This window comes from Salvelinus fontinalis, chromosome 11 (assembly GCF_029448725.1).
Source record: "Salvelinus fontinalis isolate EN_2023a chromosome 11, ASM2944872v1, whole genome shotgun sequence".
Taxonomy (NCBI): domain Eukaryota; kingdom Metazoa; phylum Chordata; class Actinopteri; order Salmoniformes; family Salmonidae; genus Salvelinus; species Salvelinus fontinalis.
Window position 1 is genome coordinate 54,461,825 of NC_074675.1, and position 24,129 is coordinate 54,485,953.

At 43.9% G+C, this 24,129-nt stretch overlaps 1 protein-coding gene across 1 annotated transcript in view; it reads left to right on the plus strand.

Annotated features, from left to right (window-relative positions):
• The window catches only part of LOC129865948 (NACHT and WD repeat domain-containing protein 2-like), a 92,876-nt gene that overhangs the window by 33,419 nt on the left and 35,328 nt on the right, over positions 1-24,129 (plus strand). The gene's annotated exons all lie outside the window — the stretch shown is intronic.

Below are 24,129 nucleotides of genomic sequence, written 5' to 3' on the forward strand. Positions count from 1 at the left end.
GGTACAGTAACATGGTGGTACAGTAACATGGTGGTACAGTAACATGGTGGTGGTAGAGTAACATGGTGGTACAGTAACATGGTGGTACAGTAACATGGTGGTGGTACAGTAACATGGTGGTGGTACAGTAACATGGTGGTGGTACAGTAACATGGTGGTGGTACAGTAACATGGTGGTGGTACAGTAACATGGTGGTGGTACAGTAACATGGTGGTACAGTAACATGGTGGTGGTACAGTAACATGGTGGTACAGTAACATGGTGGTGGTACAGTAACATGGTGGTACAGTAACATGGTGGTACAGTAACATGGTGGTACAGTAACATGGTGGTGGTACAGTAACATGGTGGTGGTACAGTAACATGGTGGTACAGTAACATGGTGGTACAGTAACATAGTGGTACAGTAACATGGTGCTACAGTAACATGGTGGTACAGTAACATGGTGGTGGTACAGTAACATGGTGGTGGTACAGTAGCATGGTGGTGGTACAGTAACATGGTGGTACAGTAATATGGTGGTACAGTAACATGGTGGTGGTACAGTAACATGGTGGTGATACAGTAACATGGTGGTACAGTAACATGGTGGTACAGTAACATGGTGGTACAGTAACATGGTGGTACAGTAACATGGTGGTGGTACAGTAACATGGTGGTGGTACAGTAACATGGTGGTACAGTAACATGGTGGTACAGTAACATGGTGGTACAGTAACATGGTGGTACAGTAACATGGTGGTGGTACAGTAACATGGTGGTACAGTAACATGGTGGTACAGTAACATGGTGGTACAGTAACATGGTGGTACAGTAACATGGTGGTACAGTAACATGGTGGTACAGTAACATGGTGGTGGTACAGTAACATGGTGGTACAGTAACATGGTGGTGGTACAGTAACATGGTGGTGGTACAGTAACATGGTGGTACAGTAACATGGTGGTGGTACAGTAACATGGTGGTGGTACAGTAACATGGTGATACAGTAACATGGTGGTGGTACAGTAACATGGTGGTACAGTAACATGGTGGTGGTACAGTAACATGGTGGTACAGTAACATGGTGGTACAGTAACATGGTGGTACAGTAACATGGTGGTACAGTAACATGGTGGTACAGTAACATGGTGGTGGTACAGTAACATGGTGGTACAGTAACATGGTGGTACAGTAACATGGTGGTACAGTAACTTGGTGGTGGTACAGTAACATGGTGGTACAGTGACATGGTGGTACAGTAACATGGTGGTACAGTAACATGGTGGTGGTACAGTAACATGGTGGTGGTACAGTAACATGGTGGTGGTACAGTGACATGGTGGTACAGTAACATGGTGGTACAGTAACATGGTGGTACAGTAACATGGTGGTGGTACAGTAACATGGTGGTGGTACAGTAACATGGTGGTGGTAGAGTAACATGGTGGTACAGTAACATGGTGGTGGTACAGTAACATGGTGGTACAGTAACATGGTGGTACAGTAACATGGTGGTGGTACAGTGACATGGTGGTACAGTGACATGGTGGTACAGTAACATGGTGGTACAGTAACATGGTGGTGGTACAGTAACATGGTGGTACAGTAACATGGTGGTGGTACAGTAACATGGTGGTACAGTAACATGGTGGTACAGTAACATGGTGGTGGTACAGTAACATGGTGGTGGTATAGTAACATGGTGGTGGTACAGTAACATGGTGGTACAGTAACATGGTGGTACAGTAACATGGTGGTACAGTAACATGGTGGTGGTACAGTAACATGGTGGTACAGTAACATGGTGGTACAGTAACATGGTGGTACAGTAACATGGTGGTGGTACAGTAACATGGTGGTACAGTAACATGGTGGTACAGTAACATGGTGGTACAGTAACATGGTGGTGGTACAGTAACATGGTGGTACAGTAACATGGTGGTACAGTAACATGGTGGTACAGTAACATGGTGGTACAGTAACATGGTGGTGGTACAGTAACATGGTGGTACAGTAACATGGTGGTGGTACAGTAACATGGTGGTGGTACAGTAACATGGTGGTGGTACAGTAACATGGTGGTAGAGTAACATGGTGGTACAGTAACATGGTGGTACAGTAACATGGTGGTACAGTAACATGGTGGTGGTACAGTAACATGGTGGTGGTACAGTAACATGGTGGTGGTACAGTAACATGGTGGTGGTAGAGTAACATGGTGGTACAGTAACATGGTGGTGGTACAGTAACATGGTGGTGGTACAGTAACATGGTGGTGGTAGAGTAACATGGTGGTACAGTAACATGGTGGTGGTACAGTAACATGGTGGTGGTACAGTAACATGGTGGTACAGTAACATGGTGGTACAGTAACATGGTGGTGGTACAGTAACATGGTGGTACAGTAACATGGTGGTACAGTAACATGGTGGTGGTACAGTAAAATGGTGGTACAGTAACATGGTGGTACAGTAACATGGTGGTACAGTAACATGGTGGTACAGTAACATGGTGGTACAGTAACATGGTGGTACAGTAACATGGTGGTACAGTAACATGGTGGTACAGTAACATGGTGGTGGTACAGTAACATGGTGGTACAGTAACATGGTGGTACAGTAACATGGTGGTGGTACAGTAACATGGTGGTACAGTAACATGGTGGTGGTACAGTAACATGGTGGTACAGTAACATGGTGGTGGTACAGTAACATGGTGGTACAGTAACATGGTGGTACAGTAACATGGTGGTGGTACAGTAACATGGTGGTACAGTAACATGGTGGTACAGTAACATGGTGGTACAGTAACATGGGGGTGGTACAGTAACATGGTGGTACAGTAACATGGTGGTACAGTAACATGGTGGTACAGTAACATGGTGGTACAGTAACATGGTGGTGGTACAGTAACATGGTGGTACAGTAACATGGTGGTACAGTAACATGGTGGTACAGTAACATGGTGGTGGTACAGTAATGGTGGTACAGTAACATGGTGGTACAGTAACATGGTGGTGGTACAGTAACATGGTGGTACAGTAACATGGTGGTGGTACAGTAACATGGTGGTACAGTAACATGGTGGTGGTACAGTAACATGGTGGTACAGTAACATGGTGGTGGTACAGTAACATGGTGGTACAGTAACATGGTGGTACAGTAACATGGTGGTGGTACAGTAACATGGTGGTACAGTAACATGGTGGTACAGTAACATGGTGGTACAGTAACATGGGGGTGGTACAGTAACATGGTGGTACAGTAACATGGTGGTGGTACAGTAACATGGTGGTACAGTAACATGGTGGTACAGTAACATGGTGGTACAGTAACATGGTGGTACAGTAACATGGTGGTGGTACAGTAACATGGTGGTACAGTAACATGGTGGTACAGTAACATGGTGGTACAGTAACATGGTGGTGGTACAGTAACATGGTGGTACAGTAACATGGTGGTACAGTAACATGGTGGTACAGTAACATGGTGGTGGTACAGTAACATGGTGGTACAGTAACATGGTGGTGGTACAGTAACATGGTGGTGGTACAGTAACATGGTGGTACAGTAACATGGTGGTGGTACAGTAACATGGTGGTACAGTAACATGGTGGTGGTACAGTAACATGGTGGTGGTAGAGTAACATGGTGGTACAGTAACATGGTGGTGGTACAGTAACATGGTGGTACAGTAACATGGTGGTACAGTAACATGGTGGTACAGTAACATGGTGGTACAGTAACATGGTGGTACAGTAACATGGTGGTGGTACAGTAACATGGTGGTACAGTAACATGGTGGTACAGTAACATGGTGGTGGTACAGTAACATGGTGGTGGTACAGTAACATGGTGGTGGTACAGTAACATGGTGGTGGTACAGTAACATGGTGGTACAGTAACATGGTGGTGGTACAGTAACATGGTGGTGGTACAGTAACATGGTGGTACAGTAACATGGTGGTACAGTAACATGGTGGTACAGTAACATGGTGGTACAGTAACATGGTGGTGGTACAGTAACATGGTGGTGGTACAGTAACATGGTGGTACAGTAACATGGTGGTGGTACAGTAACATGGTGGTACAGTAACATGGTGGTACAGTAACATGGTGGTGGTACAGTAACATGGTGGTACAGTAACATGGTGGTACAGTAACATGGTGGTACAGTAACATGGTGGTGGTACAGTAACATGGTGGTGGTACAGTAACATGGTGGTGGTACAGTAACATGGTGGTACAGTAACATGGTGGTGGTACAGTAACATGGTGGTGGTACAGTAACATGGTGGTACAGTAACATGGTGGTACAGTAACATGGTGGTGGTACAGTAACATGGTGGTACAGTAACATGGTGGTACAGTAACATGGTGGTACAGTAACATGGTGGTACAGTAACATGGTGGTGGTACAGTAACATGGTGGTACAGTAACATGGTGGTACAGTAACATGGTGGTACAGTAACATGGTGGTGGTACAGTAACATGGTGGTACAGTAACATGGTGGTACAGTAACATGGTGGTACAGTAACATGGTGGTGGTACAGTAACATGGTGGTACAGTAACATGGTGGTGGTACAGTAACATGGTGGTGGTACAGTAACATGGTGGTACAGTAACATGGTGGTGGTACAGTAACATGGTGGTACAGTAACATGGTGGTGGTACAGTAACATGGTGGTGGTAGAGTAACATGGTGGTACAGTAACATGGTGGTGGTACAATAACATGGTGGTACAGTAACATGGTGGTACAGTAACATGGTGGTACAGTAACATGGTGGTACAGTAACATGGTGGTGGTACAGTAACATGGTGGTACAGTAACATGGTGGTACAGTAACATGGTGGTGGTACAGTAACATGGTGGTGGTACAGTAACATGGTGGTGGTACAGTAACATGGTGGTACAGTAACATGGTGGTGGTACAGTAACATGGTGGTGGTACAGTAACATGGTGGTACAGTAACATGGTGGTACAGTAACATGGTGGTACAGTAACATGGTGGTGGTACAGTAACATGGTGGTGGTACAGTAACATGGTGGTACAGTAACATGGTGGTGGTACAGTAACATGGTGGTACAGTAACATGGTGGTACAGTAACATGGTGGTGGTACAGTAACATGGTGGTACAGTAACATGGTGGTACAGTAACATGGTGGTACAGTAACATGGTGGTGGTACAGTAACATGGTGGTGGTACAGTAACATGGTGGTGGTACAGTAACATGGTGGTACAGTAACATGGTGGTGGTACAGTAACATGGTGGTGGTACAGTAACATGGTGGTACAGTAACATGGTGGTACAGTAACATGGTGGTACAGTAACATGGTGGTACAGTAACATGGTGGTGGTACAGTAACATGGTGGTGGTACAGTAACATGGTGGTACAGTAACATGGTGGTGGTACAGTAACATGGTGGTACAGTAACATGGTGGTACAGTAACATGGTGGTGGTACAGTAACATGGTGGTACAGTAACATGGTGGTGGTACAGTAACATGGTGGTGGTACAGTAACATGGTGGTGGTACAGTAACATGGTGGTATAGTAACATGGTGGTGGTACAGTAACATGGTGGTGGTACAGTAACATGGTGGTGGTACAGTAACATGGTGGTACAGTAACATGGTGGTACAGTAACATGGTGGTGGTACAGTAACATGGTGGTACAGTAACATGGTGGTGGTACAGTAACATGGTGGTACAGTAATATGGTGGTACAGTAACATGGTGGTACAGTAACATGGTGGTACAGTAACATGGTGGTACAGTAACATGGTGGTGGTACAGTAACATGGTGGTGGTACAGTAACATGGTGGTACAGTAACATGGTGGTACAGTAACATGGTGGTACAGTAACATGGTGGTGGTACAGTAACATGGTGGTACAGTAACATGGTGGTACAGTAACATGGTGGTACAGTAACATGGTGGTGGTACAGTAACATGGTGGTACAGTAACATGGTGGTGGTACAGTAACATGGTGGTACAGTAACATGGTGGTACAGTAACATGGTGGTGGTACAGTAACATGGTGGTGGTACAGTAACATGGTGGTGGTACAGTAACATGGTGGTACAGTAACATGGTGGTACAGTAACATGGTGGTACAGTAACATGGTGGTACAGTAACATGGTGGTGGTATAGTAACATGGTGGTGGTACAGTAACATGGTGGTGGTACAGTAACATGGTGGTACAGTAACATGGTGGTGGTACAGTAACATGGTGGTACAGTAACATGGTGGTACAGTAACATGGTGGTACAGTAACATGGTGGTACAGTAACATGGTGGTGGTACAGTAACATGGTGGTACAGTAACATGGTGGTGGTACAGTAACATGGTGGTACAGTAACATGGTGGTACAGTAACATGGTGGTACAGTAACATGGTGGTGGTACAGTAACATGGTGGTACAGTAACATGGTGGTGGTACAGTAACATGGTGGTACAGTAACATGGTGGTACAGTAACATGGTGGTACAGTAACATGGTGGTACAGTAACATGGTGGTGGTACAGTAACATGGTGGTACAGTAACATGGTGGTATAGTAACATGGTGGTGGTATAGTAACATGGTGGTGGTACAGTAACATGGTGGTGGTACAGTAACATGGTGGTGGTATAGTAACATGGTGGTGGTATAGTAACATGGTGGTACAGTAACATGGTGGTACAGTAACATGGTGGTGGTACAGTAACATGGTGGTGGTATAGTAACATGGTGGTGGTACAGTAACATGGTGGTGGTATAGTAACATGGTGGTGGTACAGTAACATGGTGGTGGTATAGTAACATGGTGGTGGTATAGTAACATGGTGGTGGTATAGTAACATGGTGGTGGTATAGTAACATGGTGGTGGTATAGTAACATGGTGGTGGTACAGTAACATGGTGGTGGTACAGTAACATGGTGGTGGTACAGTAACATGGTGGTACAGTAACATGGTGGTGGTACAGTAGCATGGTGGTGGTACAGTAACATGGTGGTGGTACAGTAACATGGTGGTACAGTAACATGGTGGTACAGTAACATGGTGGTACAGTAACATGGTGGTGGTACAGTAACATGGTGGTGGTATAGTAACATGGTGGTGGTACAGTAACATGGTGGTACAGTAACATGGTGGTGGTACAGTAACATGGTGGTGGTACAGTAACATGGTGGTGGTACAGTAACATGGTGGTGGTACAGTAACATGGTGGTGGTACAGTAACCTGGTGGTACAGTAACATGGTGGTACAGTAACATGGTGGTGGTACAGTAACATGGTGGTGGTACAGTAACATGGTGGTGGTACAGTAACATGGTGGTGGTAGAGTAACATGGTGGTGGTACAGTAACATGGTGGTACAGTAACATGGTGGTGGTACAGTAACATGGTGGTACAGTAACATGGTGGTGGTACAGTAGCATGGTGGTGGTACAGTAACATGGTGGTACAGTAACATGGTGGTGGTACAGTAACATGGTGGTACAGTAACATGGTGGTGGTACAGTAACATGGTGGTGGTACAGTAACATGGTGGTATAGTAACATGGTGGTGGTACAGTAACATGGTGGTACAGTAACATGGTGGTGGTACAGTAACATGGTGGTGGTACAGTAAGATGGTGGTACAGTAACATGGTGGTACAGTAACATGGTGGTGGTACAGTAACATGGTGGTACAGTAACATGGTGGTGGTACAGTAACATGGTGGTACAGTAACATGGTGGTGGTACAGTAACATGGTGGTGGTACAGTAACATGGTGGTACAGTAACATGGTGGTACAGTAACATGGTGGTGGTACAGTAACATGGTGGTACAGTAACATGGTGATGGTACAGTAACATGGTGGTGGTACAGTAACATGGTGGTGGTACAGTAACATGGTGGTGGTACAGTAACATGGTGGTACAGTAACATGGTGGTACAGTAACATGGTGGTGGTACAGTAACATGGTGGTGGTACAGTAAAATGGTGGTGGTACAGTAACATGGTGGTACAGTAACATGGTGGTGGTACAGTAACATGGTGGTGGTACAGTAACATGGTGGTGGTACAGTAACATGGTGGTGGTACAGTAACATGGTGGTACAGTAACATGGTGGTACAGTAACATGGTGGTGGTACAGTAACATGGTGGTACAGTAACATGGTGGTGGTACAGTAACATGGTGGTACAGTAACATGGTGGTGGTACAGTAACATGGTGGTGGTACAGTAACATGGTGGTGGTACAGTAACATGGTGGTACAGTAACATGGTGGTGGTACAGTAACATGGTGGTACAGTAACATGGTGGTACAGTAACATGGTGGTGGTACAGTAACATGGTGGTACAGTAACATGGTGGTACAGTAACATGGTGGTGGTACAGTAACATGGTGGTGGTACAGTAACATGGTGGTGGTACAGTAACATGGTGGTGGTACAGTAACATGGTGGTGGTACAGTAACATGGTGGTGGTACAGTAACATGGCGGTGGTACAGTAACATGGTGGTACAGTAACATGGTGGTGGTACAGTAACATGGTGGTACAGTAACATGGTGGTGGTACAGTAACATGGTGGTACAGTAACATGGTGGTGGTACAGTAACATGGTGGTGGTACAGTAACATGGTGGTGGTACAGTAACATGGTGGTACAGTAACATGGTGGTGGTACAGTAACATGGTGGTACAGTAACATGGTGGTGGTACAGTAACATGGTGGTGGTACAGTAATATGGTGGTGGTACAGTAACATGGTGGTGGTACAGTAACATGGTGGTGGTACAGTAACATGGTGGTGGTACAGTAACATGGTGGTACAGTAACATGGTGGTACAGTAACATGGTCGTGGTACAGTAACATGGTGGTACAGTAACATGGTGGTGGTACAGTAACATGGTGGTACAGTAACATGGTGGTGGTACAGTAACATGGTGGTACAGTAACATGGTGGTGGTACAGTAACATGGTGGTGGTACAGTAACATGGTGGTACAGTAACATGGTGGTACAGTAACATGGTGGTGGTACAGTAACATGGTGGTGGTACAGTAACATGGTGGTGGTACAGTAACATGGTGGTACAGTAACATGGTGGTACAGTAACATGGTGGTGGTACAGTAACATGGTGGTACAGTAACATGGTGGTACAGTAACATGGTGGTACAGTAACATGGTGGTGGTACAGTAACATGGTGGTGGTACAGTAACATGGTGGTACAGTAACATGGTGGTGGTACAGTAACATGGTGGTGGTACAGTAACATGGTGGTACAGTAACATGGTGGTACAGTAACATGGTGGTACAGTAACGTGGTGGTACAGTAACATGGTGGTGGTACAGTAACATGGTGGTACAGTAACATGGTGGTACAGTAACATGGTGGTGGTACAGTAACATGGTGGTACAGTGACATGGTGGTGGTACAGTAACATGGTGGTGGTACAGTAACATGGTGGTGGTACAGTAACATGGTGGTACAGTAACATGGTGGTGGTACAGTAACATGGTGGTACAGTAACATGGTGGTGGTACAGTAACATGGTGGTGGTACAGTAACATGGTGATACAGTAACATGGTGGTGGTACAGTAACATGGTGGTGGTACAGTAACATGGTGATACAGTAACATGGTGGTGGTACAGTAACATGGTGGTGGTACAGTAACATGGTGATACAGTAACATGGTGGTGGTACAGTAACATGGTGGTGGTACAGTAACATGGTGATACAGTAACATGGTGGTGGTACAGTAACATGGTGGTGGTACAGTAACATGGTGATACAGTAACATGGTGGTGGTACAGTAACATGGTGGTGGTACAGTAACATGGTGATACAGTAACATGGTGGTGGTACAGTAACATGGTGATACAGTAACATGGTGGTACAGTAACATGGTGGTGGTACAGTAACATGGTGGTGGTACAGTAACATGGTGGTACAGTAACATGGTGGTACAGTAACATGGTGGTGGTACAGTAACATGGTGGTGGTACAGTAACATGGTGGTACAGTAACATGGTGGTGGTACAGTAACATGGTGGTACAGTAACATGGTGGTGGTACAGTAACATGGTGGTACAGTAACATGGTGGTGGTACAGTAACATGGTGGTGGTACAGTAACATGGTGGTACAGTAACATGGTGGTACAGTAACATGGTGGTACAGTAACATGGTGGTACAGTAACATGGTGGTGGTACAGTAACATGGTGGTACAGTAACATGGTGGTACAGTAACATGGTGGTGGTACAGTAACATGGTGGTACAGTAACATGGTGGTACAGTAACATGGTGGTGGTACAGTAACATGGTGGTGGTACAGTAACATGGTGGTGGTACAGTAACATGGTGGTACAGTAACATGGTGGTACAGTAACATGGTGGTGGTACAGTAACATGGTGGTACAGTAACATGGTGGTGGTACAGTAACATGGTGGTACAGTAACATGTTGGTACAGTAACATGGTGGTGGTACAGTAACATGGTGGTGGTACAGTAACATGGTGGTGGTACAGTAACATGGTGGTGGTACAGTAACATGGTGGTGATACAGTAACATGGTGGTGGTACAGTAACATGGTGGTGGTACAGTAACATGGTGGTACAGTAACATGGTGGTACAGTAACATGGTGGTGGTACAGTAACATGGTGGTGGTACAGTAACATGGTGGTGGTACAGTAACATGGTGGTGGTACAGTAACATGGTGGTACAGTAACATGGTGGTACAGTAACATGGTGGTACAGTAACATGGTGGTGGTACAGTAACATGGTGGTGGTACAGTAACATGGTGGTGGTACAGTAACATGGTGGTGGTACAGTAACATGGTGGTACAGTAACATGGTGGTACAGTAACATGGTGGTGGTACAGTAACATGGTGGTGGTACAGTAACATGGTGGTGGTACAGTAACATGGTGGTGGTACAGTAACATGGTGGTACAGTAAAATGTTTCTATTTTCTACTCTTTCTCATCTTGTTTTTCATTGTTGGGGCCCGTTAGTAAGTATTTCATTGTCACTGTTGTTTGAAAAGCATGTGACAAATAAAAGGTGATTTGATTTAAAGAAATAGAGATAGGCCTTCTACGCAACACTCCATTTGTGATTTTACACTGATACAGGAAAATAACTGTTTGATACAGGACAATAACTGGTTGATACAGGAAAATAACTGATTCAGGAAAAGAACTGTTTGATACAGGAAAAGAACTGATTCAGCAAAAGAACTGTTTGATACAGGAAAATAACTGTTTGATACAGGAAAATAACTGTTTGATACAGTAAACATTTGTTTTGATAGAAGTGCTAATATCAGTAGGCACACAGTTACACACACACACACACACACACACACACACACACACACACACACACACACACACACACAGAAACACACACACTCCCGTCACCACAAGAGATGACAATTACAATAGCAGCTCTCCCGCTACAGTTGTGGGATATTGTTTAACGGCTCTCAGTCAAACGTCTCTAACAATACAAGCTACTGAGGAGAGAGACAGACGAGGTGAAACTCGATTTCAGATTGTGTTGACTGTTTAGGCACTCTGTGATGCAGTGGCTTTTGAAGCTGTAACGGTCGTCTTGTGGTGATTGAGCGGACCAAGGCGCAGCGGGTTGTGAATACATAATGAATTTATTTACAATCAGACGAAACACGAAGAACACTTGAATAAACTACAAAACAAATAAACGACGTAGACTGACCTAAAACATGAGAACTTACATAACACGAAGAACGCACGAACAGGTACAGACTACAACAAACGAACGAACAAAGGAAACAGTCCCGTGTGGTGCACAGACACAAACACGGAAGACAACCACCCACAAACAAACAGTGAAACCAGCCTACCTTAATATGGTTCTCAATCAGAGGAAACGTCAAACACGTCAAACACCTGCCTCTAATTGAGAACCAGGCAACACATTAAACCCAACATAGAAACACAACACATAGAATGCCCACCCCAACTCACGCCCTGACCAACTAAACACATACAAAACAACAGAAAACAGGTCAGGAACGTGACAGAAGTAAAGGAAATAAACGTGTCATTTTAGCTTTGTCGAAAGCCCGAGAGTGGGAATATATCCTCCGCACAAGGCGACGGCTTCAAAAAAACACTTTCAGAGCTGAGCTGTGTTTTCAGAATTATTTAAGCCTCTCAAAGTGTTTTCTAAAGAAGAAAGCACGTCAACAATGTATCTTTCCTCAAACCAGCTTAGCTGTAGGCTTGATATGCAGACCTGCTTTGTTGTTCTGAGGAGTTTAGTATCATTCTTTTAGTACTTTCAAACACAAAACACACACAATTCTAGGTTTGAACGCTGTAAGACAGAAAAGGTGCAGTTTCCCTCGCCTTCCTTAACATGCCCTTGTTTACCAACAGATTTTCAGTTATGCTAAATTAAATTTTGCACCTCTAAGAGACGGGGTTGGTGAAAACTTGTTAAGTAGTTAGTAGAAAGCAGAACTGAAATTGAATGTGGATAGTCACGTACTGTATTTTGTACATCTCTCTTTTTCTCTCTCTCCTTTTCTCTTTTTCTCTCTCTCTCTCTCTCCTTTTCTCCTTTTCTCTCTCTCTCTCTCTCTCTCCTTTTCTCTTTTTCTCTCTCTCTCTCTCTCCTTTTCTCTTTTTCTCTCTCTCTCTCTCTCCTTTTCTCTTTTTCTCTCTCTCTCTCTCTCCTTTTCTCTTTTTCTCTCTCTCTCTCTCTCTCTCTCCTTTTCTCTTTTTCTCTCTCTCCTTTTCTCTTTTTCTCTCTCTCCTTTTCTCTTTTTCTCTCTCTCAATTCAATTCAATTCAAGGGGCTTTATTGGCATGGGAAACATGTGTTAACATTGCCAAAGCAAGTGAGGTAGATAATATACAAAAGTCAAATAAACAATAAAAAAATAACAGTAAACATTACACATTACACATACAGAAGTTTCAAAACAATAAAGACATTACAAATGTCATATTATATATATATGCAGTGTTGTAACAATGTACAAATGGTTAAAGCACACAAGTTAAAGTAAATAAACATAAATATGGGTTGTATTTACAATGGTGTTTGTTCTTCACTGGTTGCCCTTTTCTGGTGGCAACAAGTCACAAATCTTGCTGCTGTGATGGCACACTGTGGAATTTCACCCAGTAGATATGGGAGTTTATCAAAATTGGATTTGTTTTCGAATTCTTTGTGGATCTGTGTAATCTGAGGGAAATATGTCTCTCTAATATGGTCATACATTGGGCAGGAGGTTAGGAAGTGCAGCTCAGTTTCCACCTCATTTTGTGGGCAGTGAGCACATAGCCTGTCTTCTCTTGAGAGCCATGTCTGCCTACGGCGGCCTTTCTCAATAGCAAGGCTATGCTCACTGAGTCTGTACATAGTCAAAGCTTTCCTTAAGTTTGGGTCAGTCACAGTGGTTAGGTATTCTGCCACTGTATACTCTCTGTTTAGGGCCAAATAGCATTCTAGTTTGCTCTGTTTTTTTTGTTAATTCTTTCCAATGTGTCAAGTAATTATCTTTTTGTTTTCTCATGATTTGGTTGGGTCTAACTGTGCTGTTGTCCTGGGGCTCTGTGGGGTGTGTTTGTGTTTGTGAACAGAGCCCTAGGACCAGCTTGCTTAAGGGACTCTTCTCCAGGTTCATCTCTCTGTAGGTGATGGCTTTGTTATGGAAGGTTTGGGAATCGCTTCCTTTTAGATGGTTGTAGAATTGAACGGCTCTTTTCTGGATTTTGATAATTAGTGGGTATCGGCCTAATTCTGCTCTGCATGCATTATTTGGTGTTCTACGTTGTACACGGAGGATATTTTTGAAGAATTCTGCATGCAGAGTCTCAATTTGGTGTTTGTCCCATTTTGTGAAATCTTGGTTGGTGAGCGGACCCCAGACCTCACAACCATAAAGGGCAATGGGCTCTATGACTGATTCAAGTATTTTTAGCCAGATCCTAATTGGTATGTTGAAATTTATGTTCCTTTTGATGGCATAGAATGCCCTTCTTGCCTTGTCTCTCAGATCGTTCACAGCTCTGTGGAAGCTACCTGTGGTGCTGATGTTTAGGCCGAGGTATGTATCGTTTTTTGTGTGCTCTAGGGCAACGGTGTCTAGATGGAATTTGTGGTCCTGGCGACTGGACCTTTTTTGGGACACCATTATTTTGGTCTTACTGAGATTTACTGTCAGGGCCCAGGTCTGACAGAATCTGTGCAGAAGATCTAGGTGCTGCTGTAGGCCCTCCTTGGTTGGTGACAGAAGCACCAGATCATCAGCAAACAGTAGAAATTTGACTTCGGATTCTAGTAGGGTGAGACCGGGTGCTGCAGACTGTTCTAGTGCCCGCACCAATTCGTTGATATATATGTTGAAGACTCTCTCTCCTTTTCTCTTTTTCTCTCTCTCTCTCTCTCTCTCTCCTTTTCTCTTTTTTTCTCTCTCTCTCTCTCTCTCTCCTTTTCTCTTTTTCTCTCTCTCTCTCTCCTTTTCTCTTTTTCTCTCTCTCTCTCTCTCTCCTTTTCTCTTTTTCTCTCTCTCTCTCTCTCTCTCCCTCTCCCTCTCCCTCTCCCTCTCCCTCTCCCTCTCCCTCTCCCTCTCTCTCTCTCTCTCTCTCTCTCTCTCTCTCTCTCTCTCTCTCCTCTCTCTCTCTCTCTCTCTCTCTCTCTCTCTCTCTCTCTCTCTCTCTCTCTCTCTCTCTCTCTCCTATCCCAATCTCCCATCTCTCTCTCTCTCTCCCTCCATCCCTCCCTCCCTCCCTCCCATCCCAATCTCTCATCTCTTGGCATTGCACCAGCGTCTCCGTTCGTTCACTGTCCTGGTGTCCCTTCCTGACTGCTATAACAACTCTTTTCTCCCCAGTCCTCCACTAAAACTCAAAAGGAAGAGCGGTAGTGATGGTTGCCGTCATCCAATTATACAATTATATATTATATACAGCCACTTAGCACACAGACAATTCAAAACCAGCCCCAAGATGATTTTCCTTTCCACCTTCGTCATTATAATACGGTAAAACCATGTCTTTCCTGCGCTTACATCTTCATTCTGGACCTTAACATGATGACCCTCACCCATGGGTGAGCCAAAATGTCAGGGGTTTACCTTTAATTGGCCCTAAGTGTCAGCGACTGGCAAACAGTTGGATCTGTAACATTAGCGGCTGTCTGAGCCAGAATGGGTAATTGAGAGATATTTTGTGGTTTTCTACCTCCATCTCCCTCCAGGTTTCTTGTGGAATGTTAGAGTGTCTCCAGCTGCGATTAAATGTTTTGATTTTCACACTGAAGCGGGTTTGTTGTTGATTTAGATGTAAGAGCAGATGAGTTAATTGTAGCTCACATTGATACGAGGTTTATAATATTAAATCGCATGCTTAGTAAAATACACCACACTATTGTTTGCGTTGGTAATTGGTAGATCAACAGTCATTAGATATGAACTGTATTTCAGGAGGTGGCATTTATTTATCAGTGTTATTTTGCCTCAGAGGGATTCTGTTGGTTGTTCTTTTCATATTTTCTGCCTGATTTCATACCCTTTCCTTCCGGATATGGAGGCCTAATCCTCAGTTCTAATAGTCTAACATCCTGTAAAGAAAAAAAATATTAAATTAGAGCGGTGGCCTCCCCTACGGCGGTGGGAGAGCGAGATGACTAATGTCTTCATTTGAGTTTAATTACTGGGCCTCTGTCGAATCCCCCGCCTGCCGTACAATGTTCTGTTACACCTCTCCATTCTCCCATCAACACAGGGGTGTTATGAGCTCATGAGCCCCCCCCCCCACCCCCCACCCCCCCATACCAAATAAGGAGTCTGAGTCCATTATTGAATTGGTGTTGTATTGAGGGGTTTCATGATATTAAGTGATGCCGTTTATTAGTGTACCTAATATGTCTTGATGGATTCATTTTGTCCCGTTTTTTTGTTGTTGTTGCGTTGGTTGTGCCGTTTATCGCAGTAGGCTTTGTTTATAGGATTTGTCTTCGTTATGTGACTGTTACACTACACATTTTGTTATTTGCGCAAAGCGAGTAAAATACTATTGAGTATAACCTTTTCATGGAACAACACAGTACACTGTTAGGAAAAAAAAGATAGTCAATGGCAACGTAAAGGGGTATAAACACTTGTCACTGTAGTGATACCCTGTAAGGTACGTCCATTGCACCATTAGTTAAAGGTACTGTAGGTAATTGAACCCTTGCAGTCCGTACCTTAAAAGAGGCAAAAGGTACACATTTGCTGTTTTAGGGTACAACCAGAGTGACTTTCATTCCTTTTAAGTTAAAAAATATATATATTTATCTTCTCTCGCTGCAGGAAGATGTTTTGAGTAGGGAGGTGTAAATAGAAATTAATTTGACTAAATTATATAATTACTCCTGTCTGTACAGAAAATAAAGAAAATCATTTAGAATACTTCCTCAGAGTATGACTTAGCCACAGATGATGTTAAGCTTCTTCTAAAGCTGTGGGTCGTATCAAATCAAAAAGCGTCTATATGCCGAGTTGGGAAGCCTGCGATTTGAACCGGGTGCGTGGTAATAGCCCTGGCTGACTGTTGAGATGCGGCTGTCCGTGGAAAAGCGTCTAAAATACGTGTGACTATCATGTGTCTTCAGCATCATTTTGAAATGTTGAGACAAGAAGAACGAGATGGGGGGGGGGGGGGGTGAAGATATTGGCTCGTCTCTCTCCAGAAAAAGCTGTGCTGTCCCCCACCAATTCTTCCGCATTCATTATTTTATTGTGTTAATTGTTTGCCCTTTGATCGTTTGTTGTTGATAAATTCCCCGTTAACCAATGTCACCAGTAGTAAAAGAACCATTATTCCCCGTCATTTAGTTACATACATTTCTGTTAATTCATGGATTAATTAGGCCCACAAGTCATTTAGTTATTTCTGTTAATTCATGGATTAATTAGGCCCACAAGTCATTTAGTTATTTCTGTTAATTCATGGATTAATTAGGCCCACAAGTCATTTAGTTATTTCTGTAAATTCATGGATTAATTAGGCCCACAAGTCATTTAGTTATTTCTGTTAATTCATGGATTAATTAGGCCCACAAGTCATTTAGTTATTTCTGTTAATTCATGGATTAATTAGGCCCACAAGTCATTTAGTTATTTCTGTTAATTCATGGATTAATTAGGCCCACAAGTCATTTAGTTATTTCTGTTAATTCATGGATTAATTAGGCCCACAAGTCATTTAGTTATTTCTGTTAATTCATGGATTAATTAGGCCCACAAGTCATTTAGTTATTTCTGTTAATTCATGGATTAATTAGGCCCACAAGTCATTTAGTTATTTCTGTTAATTCATGGATTAATTAGGCCCACAAGTCATTTACTGTGAAGTCAGAGTGGAAACGTTGTTTGCACAACCTGCTACACTTTTGAGAAACAAGTTTTGATATTTCACACCGTCATTTATGAGTTTTGATATTTCACACCGTCATTTATGAGTTTTGATATTTCACACCGTCATTTATGAGTTTTGATATTTCACAACGTCATTTATGAGTTTTGATATTTCACACCGTCATTTATGAGTTTTGATATTTCACACCATCATTTATGAGTTTTGAAATTTCACACCATCATTTATGAGTTTTGATATTTCACACCGTCATTTATGAGTTTTGATATTTCACACCGTCATTTATGAGTTTTGATATTTCACACCATCATTTATGAGTTTTGTTATTTCACACCATCATTTATGAGTTTTGTTATTTCACACCATCATTTATGAGTTTTATAAAAAAACAAACATTGCATTTGGTTTGAAGAGCTCCGTGTGAACGATGAAAGAAAATAAAAAAGTAGCCATTGTGAATGATAATATTTCCTCAAGATCTTTCCAACACTTTCCCCCTTCGATAATCAGCAGGCCTCGGTGAAACAGAGCAAAATGTCATGCTCTGAGAATCCTATATATCCAGTGGAAACGTCCTAAAATACCTGAACACAGCTAAAACAGCTGTGTCTGTCCAGAGCTCACTGGCGCAGGAAACTCTGAGGGCCCGGAATAGGCTTGTTGATACAATGTTGCAAGTTTGCAAGCCACAGTTTAGGGCTGGACCTTCATATATACAGGCATTGGACCCAGTAAGACAGATCAAAAGGGAGGTGTGTGTGTGTGTGTGTGTGTGTGTGTGTGTGTGTGTGTGTGTGTGTGTGTGTGTGTGTGTGTGTGTGTGTGTGTGTGTGTGTGTGTGTGTGTGTGTGTGTGTGTGTGTGTGTGTGTGTGTGTGTGTGTGTGTGTGTGTGTGTGTGTGTTTGTGTGCGTGCGCGCGTGCGTGCGTGCGTGCGTGTGTGTGTGAGAGAGAGAGAGAGAGAGATAAGGAGAGGGGTGTTGTAACAGATGGTGCCTATCAAAACTGACCACAAATGGACATCTATGTGCCCCAGCACCAGTGGGTGAAAAGCACCTCTCACTGGGCCACGCCCAGCACTGTGTTGCTTGCTATGGGCAGAAGCAGGCCTTTAACATGGACAGAAGCAGGCCTTTAACATGGGCAGAAGCAGGCCTTTAACATGGGCAGAAGCAGGCCTTTAACATGGGCAGAAGCAGGCCTTTTACATGGGCAGAAGCAGGCCTTTAACATGGGCAGAAGAAGGCCTTTAACATGGGCAGAAGCAGGCCTTTAACATGGGCAGAAGCAGGACTTTAACATGGGCAGAAGCAGGCCTTTGACATGGGCAGAAGCAGGCCTTTGACATGGGCAGAAGCAGGCCTTTAACATGGGCAGAAGCAGGACTTTAACATGGGCAGAAGCAGGCCTTTAACATGGGCAGAAGCAGGCCTTTAACATGGGCAGAAGCAGGCCTGCGAGCAGAGGGCGAGAGAATGTCACGTTCCTTATTTGATATTGTTCACATTCCCTTTTCAACAAGTTTAGAATTATAAACTAATAGAAAACAGAAGTGAATCACTAATTGTGAGCACAGCATGGATCACATAGCAGCGGGCATGCTTGACCTTGAATAAACATAACCATAGACCACTTAAACTGGCACAACACTTCCACTAATGGGTGGCCAAAAATAACTAACTGAATGCCACAACCCCCCCCCAACCAAGCTATTCAAAATAGTGGGTAAAAAAGTACCCTAAAAAAACAGTACCATGCGAGATCCTATGTGTACCTCTGAAGGTGCATGATGTGTATTTTGATATTTTGTAACCCAGGTTAAGAGTACTGTACCCTTATAACATAGGTGTAACTGTTGTGTAAAGTCAACTTGAGTGAAATCTAAACCTCACAATTGTGTGGAAGATTATTAGACTACCATTTCACCTCTGCCTTCTTGACGTGCCTTGCAGGGCACCAGACAGGGGTACAAGGTATGGAGTTGGTTAGCAGTTAATTAAAGATACACATCTTTTTTTTTTTTTTTTTCGCCCAAAATGACATACCCAAATCTAACTGCCTGTAGCTCAGGCCCGGAAGCAAGGATATAAGCATATTCTAGGTACCATTTGAAAGGAAACACTTTGAAGTTTGTGTAAATGTGAAAGGAATGTAGGAGAATATAACAAAATAGATCTGGTAAAAGATAATACAAAGAAAAAACAATTGTTCTTTTGTATTTTGTTTGTACCATCCTCTTTGAAATGCAAGAGAAAGGCCATAATGTATTATTCCAGCCCAGGTGCAATTTAGATTTTAGCCACTAGATGGCAGCAGTGAATGTGCAAAGTGTTAGACTGATCCAATGAACCATTGCATTTATGCTCAAACGTTTGTATCAAGACTGCCCAAATGTGCCTAATTTGTTTATTAATAACTTTTCATGTATAAAATTGTGCACTCTCCTCAAACAATAGCATGGTATTCTCACACTGAAATAGCTACTGTAAATTGGACAGCACAGTTAGATTAAGCTTTCTGCCAATATCAGATATGTCTATGTCCTGGGAAATGTTCTTGTTACTTACAAACTCATGCTAATCGCATTAGCTTACGTTAGCTCAACCGTCCCGTTTTAAGAGGTTTTTAAACTCCTAACTGATTGTTCTCTCTCCCCAGCTATACTGCTCCTAGCCTGCATGTCCTCTACAACCCAGTCAATGAACACGGGCTAGACTCCAGTCCTTCCTGCCAATCATGTGGAAGATAGCTCCCCAGAGAGCTGTCAGTCAAACAGAAGGCCCCACCCACACTCCGTTTGCAGGGGATTATTAGGCCTGTCAGTTCTGTTATGCTCACTGCCAATGTGTCAGTCAAAGTGACTGTTTCCTCCTTTGCTTGGCTTTTTGACAAGCCTGCTGACCATGATGGCAATCTTGAGCTGATAAATAGTCAATCGTTCTGGCTTCTCCGCCCTGTTCCCTGTTGCTCCACCGACAAGTGCTCAACAGTGAGATGAAATGGGTCGAAGGACGGGGTTGAAGGACAGGGTCGAAGGACGGGGTCGAAGGACGGGGTCGAAGGACGGGGTCGAAATACGGGGGCGAAGAACGGGGCCGAAGGACGGGGGCGAAAGACGGGGTCGAAGGATGGGGGCGAAGGATGGGGGGCGAAGGACGGGGGCGAAGGACGGGGTCGAAGGACTGGGTGGAAGAACGGGGTCGAAGGACGGGGTCGAAGGACGGGGTCGAAGGACGTGGTCGAATGACGGGGGCGAAGAACGGGGTCGAAGGACGGGGCGAAGGACGGGGGCGAAGGACGGGGGGGGGGGGGGGCGAAGGACGGGGGCGAAGGACGGGGTCGAAGGACGGGGTCGAAAGACGGGGGCGAAGGACAGTTGACACCTGAAAACACCTAAGGGATAGTTTAGTGAAAATAATTTCACATGGCCATCCCCTTGTACTGGGCATCATCAGCAGTAGCCTAATCAGTAGTAGCCTAATCAGCAGTAGCCTAATCAGTAGTAGCCTAATCAGTAGTAGCCTAATCAGTAGTAGCCTAATCAGTAGTAGCCTAATCAGCAGTAGCCTAATCAGTAGTAGCCTAATTTTATTTTATTTATTTTATTTTATTTTACCGTTATTTTACCAGGTAAGTTGACTGAGAACACATTCTCATTTGCAGCAACGACCTGGGGAATAGTTACAGGGGAGAGGAGGGGGAGGAATGAGCCAATTGTAAACTGGGGATTATTAGGTGACCATGATGGTTTGAGGGCCAGATTGGGAATTTAGCCAGGACACCGGGGTTAACACCCCTACTCTTACGATAAGTGCCATGGGATCTTTAGTGACCTCAGAGAGTCAGGACACCCGTTTAACGTCCCATCCGAAAGACGGCACCCTACACAGGGCAGTGTCCCCAATCACTGCCCTGGGGCATTGGGATATTTTTTAGACCAGAGGAAAGAGTGCCTCCTACTGGCCCTCCAACACCACTTCCAGCAGCATCTGGTCTCCCATCCAGGGACTGACCAGGACCAACCCTGCTTAGCTTCAGAAGCAAGCCAGCAGTGGTATGTAGCCTAATCAGTAGTAGCCTAATCAGTAGTAGCTTAATCAGTAGTAGCCTAATCAGTAGTAGCCTAATCAGCAACCTGATCAGTAGTAGCCTAATCAGTAGTAGCCTAATCAGTAGTAGCCTAATCAGATTAAAACATTGTGACCTGGTCTGGTTGTGTTCATGCCACATGTATAAAAGGTAACACATTTTAAAAGTTAAATGACAAATATTTTGTCTATATTGAAACGTTAGGCTCTAGATGCATGAAGCAGGAAGCCGCTGGGATTGGAGAGGAGGCAGAGCGTGTGTCTTTCCTGAATAACAGGGCATGCTGGGAGAATATGTGGCCACGTCATTATAGGACGACTTGGGAGAATGATGATCTGCAGCAGACGGCACATCTCCGTATCAGAAGTAAAGAAACTTCCAGACTGGCTTGCTACTCTGCCTTTCTAGACCTTTCTAAATGGAATGACTGGAATTAAATCAGAATTCGGTTTTTGCACCCGTTATTCAAATCACATTTTCACTGCAGCCTAGAGTAGAATTTTGTACTCACTTGAAAACAATAATTAATTTAATCATTGTATTGTGCTGTTGTAGGCTAGTCTAGGGAAGGATGTTTGCACTGTCCCTAAACTAGATTAATAGGGGCGCTTTTTTGAGCTGCGTGTCTTCACTGTTCTTTCATGCGCAATGATGCACCTGGCCTCTTCCATGCCTATCAGCTATTCCTATTGGTTCTTGTGGATTCATATTGAACATTGGTGCAGCTTTGAACGAGCTTAGAATGTATGTGTGGAATGTTAGCCTATTGGAGACCTGGACAAACAATCCACCTACCACTGTTGTCACTATGAATGGTGGATAGAGGACAGGATAGACAGTTAGAATGGTAGACTATATTGTCAGTATGAATGGTGGATAGACAGACTGGTAGACTGTATTGTCAGTATGAATGGTGGATAGACAGACTGGTAGACTATATTGTCACTATGAATGGTGGATAGACAGACTGGTAGACTATATTGTCAGTATGAATGGTGGATAGACAGACTGGTAGACTATATTGTCAGTATGAATGGTGGATAGACAGACTGGTAGACTATATTGTCAGTATGAATGGTGGATAGACAGACTGGTAGACTGTATTGTCACTATGAATGGTGGATAGACAGACTGGTAGACTATATTGTTACTATGAATGGTGGATAGACAGACTGGTAGACTGTATTGTCACTATGAATGGTGGATAGACAGACTGGTAGACTGTATTGTCAGTATGAATGGTGGATAGACAGACTGGTAGACTGTATTGTCAGTATGAATGGTGGATAGACAGACTGGTAGACTATATTGTCACTATGAATGGTGGATAGACAGGCTGGTAGACTGTATTGTCACTATGAATGGTGGATAGACAGACTGGTAGACTATATTGTCAGTATGAATGGTGGATAGACAGACTGGTAGACTATATTGTCACTATGAATGGTGGATAGACAGACTGGTAGACTATATTGTCAGTATGAATGGTGGATAGACAGACTGGTAGACTATATTGTCAGTATGAATGGTGGATAGACAGACTGGTAGACTGTATTGTCAGTATGAATGGTGGATAGACAGACTGGTAGACTACACTGAGGTTACCAAACATTAGGAACACCTTCCTCATATTGAGTTGCACCCTAAGAGTTCCCATTTTACTCGCCGACCTATTTCCTTTTCTTCACGTGTCACAAGCTGTAAAGGCAGTCAATGTTGTTCTCCCCCTTAGACGAGAAGGAGCATGGATAGGACCAAGATGCGGATTGAGGGAAATAAGCCATCTTTTAATGACAACAGCAAACAAGACACTACAAAACTACAAAACAACAAATGTGACTAACCTTCAACCGTCCTGTGAGGACACAGGAACAAACACCCACAAACCCCCAGTGAAACCCTGGCTGCCTTAGTATGACTCTCAATTAGAGACAAACGATACACACCTGTCTCTAATTGAGAATCATACCAGGCCGAACACAAAACCCAACCTAGAAATACAAAACATAGACTGCCCACCCAAAACACACGCACTGGCATAAACACATACAAAAACAACATAAAACAGGTCAGGACCGTTACACAAGCGAACATCCCTAATAACCATTACTCATCGTTAAAATGTACCCATACTGCACCTATGAATGCAGGCCAACAGAGGGAACCCTGGGAAATGTAGGCCAACAGAGGGAACCCAGGGCCAAATAAGGGGACCTTGGAAAAGGTAGGCCAACAGAGGGAACCCTGGGAAATGTAGGCCAACATATGGAACCCAGGGCCAAATAAGGGAATCTTGGAAAAGGTAGGCCAACAGAGGGAACCCAGGGCCAAATAAGGGAACCTTGGAAAAGGTAGGCCAACAGAGGGAACCCAGGGCCAACAGAGGGAACCCTGGGAAATGTAGGCCAACAGAGGGAACTCAGGGCCAAATAAGGGAACCTTGGAAAAGGTAGGCCAACAGAGGGAACCCAGGTCCAACAGAGGAAACCCTGGGAAATGTAGGCCAACAGAGGGAACTCAGGGCCAATAGAGGGAACCCTGGGAAATGTAGGCCAACAGAGGAAAGCCAGAGTCCAGCATGCTCTCAGAGGCTGGGTTTGTCCTGCTTCTAAGCGGCGGCGACAGCAGAAAC